Raw genomic sequence first — 12238 nt, 5'->3', positions numbered from 1 at the left:
AAGGAATTAAGTATATTAAGTATTTCATAAAGCTTGGCATCTTAAATCACTGGGTCAAAGATGGACTTTCTATAAACTGCTCTTAAGACAACTGAATAAACATTTGGACTCCCCTATCCAATTGTGCTAGGCAGCCATGACCTAAGAAGGTATACAATGACCAGGACCTCAAATCCCCACAGACAAAGGTCTAGGTCACCCCAGCAGATAAGCCATTTAGATTAGCAGAGGAGCCAGCTGAGGTAAGGATGAGAGGTATCTAAAACGGATACTAGAGGAGGGAGGCCAGGCGCCATGGCTCACACCTGTAATCCCAGGTCTTTGGGAGGCAGAGGTGGGCAGATCACCTGAGGTCAGGAGTTCGAGACCAGCCTGGTCAACATGGTGTAACCCTGTCTCTACTAAAAATACAAAACCAGCCAGGCACCGTGGCAGGCACCTGTAATCCCAGCTACTTGGGAGGCTGAAGCAGGCAGAATCACTTGAACCCGGGAGGCGGAGGTTGCAGTGAGCCAAGATCATGCCATGGCACTCCAGCCTAGGATTACTAATAGTTACATGAGTATATTTTTCAGAGACATAGCAATAAAAGCCCAAATAATTAAAATAGTTAAAAGAAATGAATGTTGCCTCTGGTAGGGCAGAAAAATGATGTTGGGTCGGGGGCAGAAGAATGTTTTATTACAGAACGATTTTCTTTAAACTATGTGTAATTATGACTTTGAGAAACATTTTTAAAAGCTAGATTACAACAAAAAAGATTATGGGTAAAAAAAGGTCTTCATGAATATTTAAGAAAAAAGGAAAACACAACTGTCAATACTAGCTACCTCTGGGAGATGGGCTGAATAGTAAGGAGACAAACTTTTAGCTTCTGATTGATACCCTTAAAAACAGTACTTTTCTGGCTGGGTGTAGTCACTCATGTCTGTAATCCCAGCATTTTGGGAGGCCGAGGTGAGAGGATCACTTGAGTCCAGTTCAAGACCAGACTGGACAACATGGCAAAACCCCACTATCTCTACAAAAAAAAAAAAAAATACAAAAATTAGCTGGGAAACACAGTGAAACCCCCATCTGTACAAAAAAACAATAAAAAATTGGCTGGGCATGGTGGTGCATGGTGGTCCCAGCTACTTGGGAAGCTGAGCTGGGAGGATCACTTGAGCCTGGAAGGTTGAAGCTGCAGTCAGCTACAGTGAGCTGTGATCACACCACTGCACTCCAGCCTGGGCAACAGAACTAGATCCTGTCTCAAATAAAAAAAAAAAAAATAGCATTTTTTTCCAGTGAAGACACTTGGCAAATAACTCCTTAACCAAGTCAACAAAATTAACATCGCAAACATCTGAACTGACATCATGTTCTTCCTCATACGATGCACTAACAACACTGCTTCTGTGCTGCTGCTGCCAAAACACATAACCTAAATCTAATCATGAGGAAGTACTAGACAAATACAAACTGAGAAGCACTTAAACACAACTGGCCTATTCTCTTCAAAGATGTCAAGATCAAAAAAGACAATGAAAAATTAAGAAATGGTTTCAAATAAAAGAAGACTGAAGAGACTTGACAACTAAATCAATGTGGGAATCCTTGTCAGGGAAGAAAAATGGCTAAAATTTACTATAAAGGATAATATTGGGACAAGTGATAAAATTTGAATATGGCTCATCACTCAATGTTACATTTTATAATTTTGATAGCTGTACTCTGATTATGCAAGAGAATATTCTGGTTCTTAGGAAATATATACTGAAGTATTTAGGAGTAAAGGTGCATGGTCTTCAACTTCTCAACTGAACAGGGGAAAAGTACATATACGCATCTGTGTACAATATATATAAAGAAAATGACAAAGCATACAGGGCAAAAAAAGGAAATTAATGAATAGGTAAAGGATATGTAAGAGTTCCTCTAACTATGCTTTTTTTCTTTTTCTTTTTCTTTTTTTAAGACAAGGCCTTGCTCTGTTGCCCAGACTGGAGTGTGGTGGTGCAATTCTGGCTCACTGCAGCCTCAACCTCCTGGGCTCAAGCAATCTTCCTGTCTCAGCCTCCCAAATAGCTGGAACTACAGGCACATCCCACTATACCCATCCAATTTTGTATTTTTTGTAGAGATGGAGTCTTTTGCTGTGTTGCCCAGGCTGAGCTCAAACTCCTGGCCTCAAGTGATCCTCCCACCGTGGCCTCCCAAAGTGCTGAGATTACAGGTGTGAGCCACTGCACCTGAACCCTTGAAATATTCTTACAGAATTCTTATTCTATATATCTGTAAGTTTGAAAATATATCCAAATAAAATTACAAAAAAAAAAAAAAAAAACCAACAATAAAACCAAACCAGAGGATAATTAAAACTGTTATACTTTTAGTTGCCTATTCTTTCTAATGGCTCTAAGCCTTTATAGAGCTTCAACAATGCCTGCTGTGCCTCATGTTACTAAATGCTGGGATCTGAGATGCCTCAGATGGAAATAGTGTTAAGGGCCCAGGACTCCAGGTAGCTTCCTCCCCATCTTGCTCAGCCACCAGTGTCCCGCCATCCTGACCATGGCATCCTGCTCACCTGCTGTCATGGGCACGACATCGGAACGCAGGAGCATTTGGATGCAGCCAGCCGGTTTGTTCCCAATCTTGATGTCCATGTACACCTGAGGATTTGACCAGGCCTTTTTAGCAGTGGGCTCTCCCTAGGTGCAGAAGAAATTGCTAGAGAGCTCCCTGATGCCCCAAGTAGGAGTGCGAGTATTCTACACACCCACCCAGAACACAACTCCAGTGAGTAGGCTGCAGCAAGTGCTGACAAGGAAGGCCTTGGGCCCTGACAGGGCTGCAGGAGACAGGAACCACAGCCGTAGCACCCAGCTGGATGCCTAGTGACAGGAGACCTCAGCGCTGTCTAACCTGAGGCCCATACACAGGCATGTTATCTCATCGCGCTCACCCTCAGAAGCATCAGTTTCCTCCTCCTGCCCCACAGTCACAGAACAGCGCTTTTCTTGCCCATGATCCACAGCTCTCAACATCTTCAAATGCTAGTTCCAGTCTACCCACTGTCTTCCAATTAAACAAAACCACCCATGTGCCACCCCCTTCTCCCTCTATACTTGGCTCTGTACATACACTGGCTGGCTACATGGAAGCAAGCGGGCAGCCCTCTTGCTCAGGCCTAAGTTTGCAGAGACAGTGGAGGATGCTGCCCCTTTTTGCTTTGTGCTCCAAGACAAGACTGGATAGAGGATAAATACAACACTCAATGCAAACCCTCCAATTTGTGTAATAGAGAAAACTCTATTTTTTTGTTTGTTTTTTGAGATAGAGTCTCACTCTGTCACCCAGACTGGAGTGCAGTGGCACGATCTCAGCTCACTGCAACCTCCACCTCCTGGGTTCAAGTGATTCTCCTGCCTCAGCCTCCTGAGTAGCTGGGATCACAGGCGCGTGCCACCATGCCCGGCTAATTTTTGTATTTTTAGTAGAGACGCGTTTCACCATGTTGGTCAGGCTGGTCTCAAACTCCTGACCTCGTGATCTGCCCACCTTGGCCTCACAAAATGCTGGGATTAGAGGTGTGAGCTACCATGCCCAGCCAACTCTATTGTTTTTTTTGGATTAATAGTTCAACATAGAGGTATTGAGCTATCAGGCCAAGTACTGGGATTCTTAAATAAATAGATATAGTTGGGTGTGGTGGCTCACTCTGTAATCCCAGCACTTTGGGAGGCCAAGGCAAGAGGACTGCTTGAGCCCAGGAGTTCTGAGACCAATCTGGGCAACACAGTGAGACCCTGTATCTACAAAATAAAAAATGAAAAATTTAGCTGGGTATGGTGGTGTGCCTGTAGTTCCAGTTACTTGGGAGGCTGGGGCAGGAAGATCACTTGAGCCTGGAAGGTCAAGGCTGCAGTGAGCTGTGATGGTACCACTGTACTCCAGCCTGGGTAACAAAGCAAGACCCTGACTCAAAAAATAAAAAACAAATAGATAGGCAGTTAGATAGATATGGCCCCTGCCCTTGAGGAACTGGCTAGCTAGCTGGGGAGGGATACCCACAATGTAAGAGGCACACAGATCCTGGAGCTCTACAGCCTTAGTTCAGACCTCAGTTCCACCATTATGAACTGTATAACACTGAACAAGGTACTGACCTCACTGTGCCCCAGCTTCCTCACCTAGAACTGGGAATAATAATAGTACTTATCTCAAGTAATTGTAATTAGGATTAAATATTAGTAGAGCACTTAGAACAGTGCCTAGCATAGAGCAAGCAATATTTAGACATTTGTTAAATAAGTAATTTCAATATAATGCAGTCACATTTCTATATAATCACATTTACATATAATGCCAGGACAGAGGGTGCCACAGGAACCCAGAGGCCACGGGAGCCCAGAGTGATACTTGCCTCACTCACTGGAGGATTAAGAAAAGCTTCCTGGAGAAGGCAGTGAATGGGCTGTGCTATGAGAAATAAGCAGGCATTAGCCACATAAAATAAGTGGGAAAGGATACTGCAGGCAGAGGAATGACTTACACCAAAACATAGAGATTTACAGGTATCTACAAACTCTAGTTTCCTGGTATATAAAATGGGGATAAAATATGGAGACACAAGCAGGAATCAGAACATACAGAGGCGTTCCGTCCCTTTTGATGAGGGCTGGGCTCAATCCTATAAATCAAGGGAGTCCCTAGAATGCTTGAGGAGAGTGATATAGTCAGATCTGCCCTTTAGAAAGCTTCCTGTGGCTGCTAAGGATAGGAGGAAAGCAGGCCTGGAGCAGGGAGACCAGTTAAGAAGCTACTCCAATTATTCACAGGAGAGAGCATAAGGCCTCAGCCAAGACAACAGTGGCAGAAGAAAACTGGAGAGGAGAAATGCAAGATTTAAAAGATAAAATTAGCAGGGTATGGCAATGCATTAGGTATGAAATATAGTGAGGGATCTAAGCTGGCACCAAGGAATCTGGTTTGGGTGTGACTATGCTGAAGATGGCAAAGTGAACTAAGACTGGGCATAAAAAAAGACCAGAAAGGTGATGAAACCCATTTGGGATATGCTTTATTTATGGTGCCTATAAGACACCCAGACAGAAATAGGTGAAAGGTCAGGGCTAGGGATAGAGATCAGAATATCATTCGGCCAATGAAAGATCATTATAACCTTAGGAGACAGAAGTGGCTGACATGGTACAAGGATAATGTGGAGAGAGGAGCTGAGGGCTGAGGAAGGAATTCAGGGAAATATCACTGCTCAAAGGGTGGACAGAGGAGGAGGAGCCCATAAATTATCCTGGGAAGCAACAGTCAGGATGGCCTGATGGAAAAGCAGGAGCAAGTGACAGGGCAGGGAGAGCCTTGCGGCTGTGTACTGACTGAGGGGAACGGGCCCCTACATGATTCTGCCCCCTTGGAATCAGGGCAAGAACAGCAAGACAGCGAGCCTGCTGCCAAAGACTAGGAGGACAGTGGACGCTGGTGATGCAGAATACTCACTATCCTTTCTCATCTCAGATATCCACCTTGCTCAGTAGCAATCACAAATACCTGAGCCCACATAAGATATTTCTCACCTAGATAAGAAACCCAAAACTTCTCCTTTAAATTCACCCAGCACCACTCACCTCAGAAATTCCCTATGTGGCAAATAGCAGCCTCTCCTCTGGAAGCATGAACTTTCATTCTCCCTCCTGGCTTTCTGCTTTGGGAGGTCTCAACCATCTTCCTCTTTATTCTCTTCCCAGCAAACTTCTCCACCCAGTCTTCATCTGACCAAACTGAAAGGAAGGAATCAAATGAATGTTAAGAAATTCAAGCCATCAGCCAATAGCTAATTAGCTATGTCCAGTTCTTCACTGCTTTAGTCAGCAAAGTGGACTCACTATGTAGGATTTCACAGTCAGAAGTTCCCTCTTAGGAACTCTCCAAAACAAGAAAAGTGATCACTGGGAAGTGTCAGGCCCTAAGTCCAGCTCTTAACAGAAGTGAATAAGGAGGAGGAACTAAGTCAAGCCAAAAGGAATGTCCCAGCCTGTGTCAAGGCTGATATGGCATAGTCTACATCTATGTCCAAAAGTTAGACTTTTACATGGGGCAGTGCCTCCAGCTTTGCTGGGAATCTCAAACTGGTTATTTCTATGGAGGTGCTACATTCTCTTCTCCACTATAAACCACTCTACTTGTGTTCATACCATCACTACAAGAGGAAGTAGGACTGGGATAAAAATGCAGCCAAGGGCCAGGCGCGGTGGCTCACGCCTATAATCTCAACACTTTGGGAGGTTGAGGTGGGTGGGTCATTTGAGGCCAGTGTTTGAGACCAGTGTGGACAACATGGTGAAACCCCATCTCTAGTAAAAATACCAAAATTAGTCAGGCGTGGTGGCACATGCCTGTAATCCCAGCTACTTGGGAGGCTGAGGCATAAGACTTGCTTGAACCTGGAAGGCAGAGACTGCAGTGAGCTGTGATGGCACCACTGCACTCCAGCCTGGGCGACAGAATGAGACTATCTCAAAAAAAAAAAAGCAGCCAAGGCCACAAGGCCAAAGTTGTGGAGTTGTGGACACGACAGGGAATCTGTGAGTTGCTCCCACTCGCCTGGTCTGAAAGAGCCTTCCTTAACTCTCATTGGTTTGGCCAGATTGACAGAAATTGTCCACCCAAAGAGCTCAGATTCATTCTGAAAAGACTGAAATACAACTCAGCTGCTTAAATCTGTTGGGTTAAAAGAATACCTGACAGTCTTCCATTTACCTCCCAGGAGCCTGAGACTTGCTTGTGATTCCAAGCCTGCAAGCCTGCAAGCCTGCACCCCATAAGCAGGCTAAGCACAAAACTAACCACTAGAATGCCCTTGAGCCACCATGCACTTCCTTTCTTTAATACCAACAAACAGGAAGGTCTGTGCTGGCAAGATCTTTGGATTTGAGCTCAGGACTCTGAAACTATGAGGGTAAAATGTAGTTACCAAGTACTTGAGTCCACCTTAGAAAGTCAAGATCAGCTTTGACCTGGAGAAAAACTGGTATTGTTGACCACTGAGGGGCATGTTTGATGAAGGCGTAACAAAGAACATGGAATGAAGTGTAGGAATATTTCATTAGCCAAGAACAATTGATACTTCAAAAGAAGTTTGTTTTGGGCCTTTTCATGAGAACGAAAAGTTATATGAAAAAAAGATTCTTTAATTTAGTAAGACTGAGGTTATAATTATAGCTATGTCCTTTGTTCTTAGAAAAAAGATGGATCAGGTACTAATTTTATTCCCAGTAATTTAAAAAAAACGGAATGCTAGCATTAAATGACATCTTTGTTTCATATTTAGTCATGAATATCGATCATAAAAATAAAAAGCAGGGGGCGGGGGGCATTTAAGGGTTTTGTGGTAGGCAGAATGGCTCTCCAAAGATGTCCACAGTCTATTTCTCAGAACCTATGAGTATGTTATGTTATATGACAGGAAAGAATTAAGGTTGCAGATATAATTACGTTTGCTAGCTAACCTTAAAATAAAATTATTACCCGGGATTATTCAGATGGACCCAATGTAATCACAAGAGTCATCTAAATATGGAAAAGAGAAGTAGACAGCTTCAAAGTGATGCAGTGTGAGAAAGATTTGAGACGCCATTGCTAACTTTGAAGTGGAAGGGGCCAAGAGCCAAAAAATGTGGGTAGCCTCTAGAAGCTGGGAAAGGCAAGGAAACAGATTCTCCTTGGGGCCCCCAGAAGCAACAGAGCCCTGACAACAGCTTGATGTTAGCCCAGTGAGACCCCTTTTGGATTTCTGACCTCTAAAAGTGTAAGATAAACTTGTCTTGTTTTAAGCCACTAAATTTGTAGCAATTTGTTACAGTGGCAATAGGAATTAAAATCATTTTCTTTTCTTAAAATATTATTATTTGGCCAGGCATGGTGGCTCACACCTATAATCCCAGCACCTTGGGAGGCCGAGGCAGGAGGATCACCTGAGGTCAGGAGTTCGAGAGCAGCCTGGCCAACATGGCAAAACCCCATCTCTACTAAAAATACAAAAATTAGCCAGGCATGGTGGCATGCTCCTGTAATTCCAGCTACCCAGGAGGTTGAGGCAGGGGAATCGCTGGAACCCAGGAGGCAGAGGCTGCAGCCAGCCAAGACTGTGCCACTGCACTCCAGCCTGGATGAGAGAGCAAGACTCTGTCTCAAAAACAAACAAACAAAAGAAAATTATTATTATTTTGTAGAAACAGGGCCTCACTATTGCCCAGGTTGGGTCTTGATCTCCTGGCCTCAAGCGATCCTCCCGCCTCCATCTCCCAAAGTGCTGAGATTATGTGAGCCACCATACTCAGCCTCAAATAATTTTCTTTTGAAGCACTCAATTTGTCACAATCCTTGCAGATTTTATCTTCTTCAGGTGTTAATTGGTTTAAGAGAACCTAACTCTTCAATGGCTCTTTCTGACTACAACTAATCACAGCAGTTCTCCATAATCACTTTCATATACTACGTGAAACGCTGCTCTTACATAAGATTCACAGACTGACCCTGCAGGCTGAGTGTGGTGGCTCATGTCTGTAATCCTGGCACTTTGGGAGGCTGAGGCTGGCAGATCACTTGAAATCAAGAGTTCAGGACCAGCCTGGCCAACATGGTGAAACCCTGTCTCTACTAAAAAGACAAAAATTAGCTGGGCATAGTGGTGTGCGCCTGTAATCCCAGCTACTTGGGAGGCTGAGGCAGGAAAATCACTTGAATCCAGAAGGCAGAGGCTGCAGTGAGCCAAGATTGCACCAATGCACTCCAGCCTGAGCAAAAGAGTGAAACTGTAAAAAATAAATAAATAAATAAATAAATAAATAATTGACCTTGCAATCACATTACATTTTATTTGCAGTACATTATTCTAGCCTAGGGATTAGCAAATTTTCTGAAAAGGGCTAGATAGTAAATATTTTTGGTTTTGTAGGCTACATACAGCCTCTCCTGCATATTGGGCCTTTTTCCCCTACATCCTTTAAAAGACAACAATTATTTAGCTCAAAGGACACAAAAAACAGACTGTGGCACTTTGAGAGCCTAAGGTTGTAGATCGCTTGAGCTCAGGAGTTCAAGACCAGCTTGGGCAACATGGCAAAATCCCGTCTCTACAAAAAAATACTAAAATTAGCTGGGCGTGGTAGCACACACCTGTAGTCCCAGCTACTTGAGAGGCAGAGGTGGGAGGATTGCTTGAGCCCAGGAGGTGGAGGTTGTAGTGAGTCAAGATTGTGCTACTGCATTCCACTCCAGCCTGGGTAATACAGTGAGACTGTGTCTCAAAAAAAAGAAAAACGACCAAAACCAAACTGTGGGATGATTTGGACCACAGGCTGTAGTTTGCTGACCCCTGCAAAATGGTCAAGAGATTGGCCAAAAAAGGTGGTTGGTATTCAACAAATGTGAAATGAGAAAGATGTCTGGTTAAGAATTAATTTTAGGACAGATGTGGTGGCTCACACTTGTAATCCCAGCACTTTGGGAGGCCGAGCCAGGAGGGTCACTTGAGGTCAGAAGTTCAAGACCAGACTGGCTAACACGGTAATACCCCATCTCTACTAAAAATACAAAAATTAGCTGGGTGTGGTGGCACGTGCCTGTAATCCCAGCTATTCAGGAGTATCACATGAACTCGGGAGGCAGAGGTTGCAGTGAGCTGAGACTGCACCACTGCGCGCCAGCCTGGACGATAGAGCAGGCTCAGTCTCGGGGAGAAAAAAAAAAAAAGAAGAATTAATTTTATAGGTAGCTAGTTCATACTGAATTATTTCAAATAATGATGACCTGTGCTTGCTACAGAACTTTGAAACTACGGAAATTGGAAACACAATAGGTACATGAGCATTCCCTATACCAAAAAGTACCACCAAATAACAGCTTCAGTAAAAAACAAAGACTGTCAGCCATACCATGTTGTTGATAGCTTCTGCAACATCCTACCAAAAGTAAACAATGAAAAAGTTCATGCCTATAGTTCAACTCTTCTTACAGTGTTCAAATAAAAACTCAGTAGCACAAGCACACAAAACAAGACACAATCTCCCCTCCTACTTGCCTAGACTGTATTTTACTAAGAGTGTGTATTGCCTGTTAGAGCTGGTAGTGTATGGATGGGTGCCCAGTTGATGGAGACAGAGAATACACACAGTAAAACAGGAATGAGTGATGCCAGGCCAGAGGGCTCAGGCCTCTCCAAGACCTATCTTCTATACTCTGAATACAGGAGGGGAACTTTGAGCCAGGCCTAGTGGGCCATCCTTCAACCAGAGCTTTCTGTTTCTCTGCAAAAGCCACTACCAAGCCACTACAGTGGCTTGAATAGTGTCGCCCAAAATTCATATGGACCTAAACCTCAGAATCGGACCTTATTTAGAAATAGGGTCTTTTGGGTGGTGGGCTGGGTGCAGTAGCTCACATGTAATCTCAGTGCTTTGGGGAACTGAAGTGGGAGGATGACTTGAGGCTAGGAGTTGAAGATGAGCCTGAACAATATAGTGAGACCCCCACCTCTGTAAAAATTTTAAAAATTAGGCAGGCATGGTGGTATGCACCTACAGTCCTAGCTACTTCGGAGGCTGAGGTAGCAGGATCATTTGAACCCAGGAGTTAGAGGAAGCAGTGAGCTATAATCACACCACTGCACTCCAGCTTGGGTGACAGAGTGAGATCTTGCCTCAAAAAAAAAAAAAAAAAGGCCGGGCGCGGTGGCTCAGGCCTGTAATCCCAGCACTTTGGGAGGCCAAGACGGGCGGATCACGAGGTCAGGAGATCGAGACCATCCTGGCTAACATGGTGAAACCCCGTCTCTACAAAAATACAAAAAACTAGCCGGGCGAGGTGGCGGCGCCTGTAGTCCCAGCTACTTGGGAGGCTGAGGCAGGAGAATGGCGTAAACCCGGGAGGCGGAGCTTGCAGTGAGCTGAGATTGTGCCACTGCACTCCAGCCTGGGTGACAGAGCGAGACTCTGTCTCAAAAAAAAAAAAAAAAGAAGTGGGGCCTGACTGGTATCTTTATAAGAGAAGACAGAAACACATACAAGGAAGAAAGCCATGTGAAGACAGGGGCAGAGACTAGAGTGATACTACAAGCCAAGGAATTGTGAGGAGCCACTAGAAGCCAGGAAAGCAAGTGAAAAGTCTTCCTGAGAGCCTTCAGAGGGAGCATGGCCCTGCCAACACCTTGATTTTAGACTTCTAGTCTCCAGAATTGTGAGATAATAAATTTCTGTTGTTTTAAGCCACCCAAATTTATGGTAATTTGTTACAACAGCCAAAGGAAACTACCACATCCATCCAAACAGACTGACACCTTTGGTAATCAATGACAAGAGTGACACTAGTAAAACATTAAAAGGAAAACTTCTTACCTCTGCCAACACAAATTCAACAAAAGAGAATCTTTGGTGCTTTTCTGCAAAAGCAGAAATGGGTTGTTAATATGTGAGCAATAGGAGGAAACATGCCATATCCAGATGTCATTTACAAAATGAAAATCAAATTTTTAGATTTTTCCTGGTTTCTTCAGCAATGCATCCAGAAATATTAGTCATTTCATTCTAAATAAATATACATAAACAATGAACTAATTTTAAACTTTGTACAATTCAAGCTGACCGCAGTGGCTCACATCTGTAATCCCAGCACTTTGGGAGGCCGAGGCAGGCAGATCACCTGAGGTCAGGAGTTTGAGACCAGCCTGACCAACATGGTAAAACCCTGTCACTACTAAAAATACAAAAATTAGCTGGGTGCAATGGCGCAGGCCTGTAGCCCTAGCTACTCGAAACGCTGAGGCAAGAGACTCACTTGAACCCAGGAGGCGGAGGCTACGGTGAGCCTACATTGCGCCTTTGCATTTCAGCCTGGGTGACAAAGCAAGACTCCATCTCAAAACCAAATAATTAACTAATTAAAATAAAATTCAGTTGTACCACTATGGAATGTAAACCTGAAGTTGCTTTCCAAGCATTTTGATGACTTTTGTTCATAAAACTTACAGAAATAGAAAAAGTTGTTTATCTAACAATCATTAATTCCAATCAAGCTTTACTTGTGTATAGAGCATTGACCTTACCATTGGGGTCAGGTGACTACTAAAGAAGGAAGCATCAGTTTTTTTTTTTTTGTGACGGAGTCTCGCTCTGTTGCCCAGGCTGGAGTGCAGTGGCACAATCTTGGCTCACTGCAAGCTCTGCCTCCCGGGTTCACG

This window comes from Mandrillus leucophaeus, unplaced genomic scaffold (assembly GCF_000951045.1).
Source record: "Mandrillus leucophaeus isolate KB7577 unplaced genomic scaffold, Mleu.le_1.0 Scaffold182, whole genome shotgun sequence".
Lineage (NCBI taxonomy): Eukaryota > Metazoa > Chordata > Mammalia > Primates > Cercopithecidae > Mandrillus > Mandrillus leucophaeus.
The sequence above is the reverse complement of the archived record's forward strand: the minus strand, read 5'-3'. Positions refer to the sequence as shown.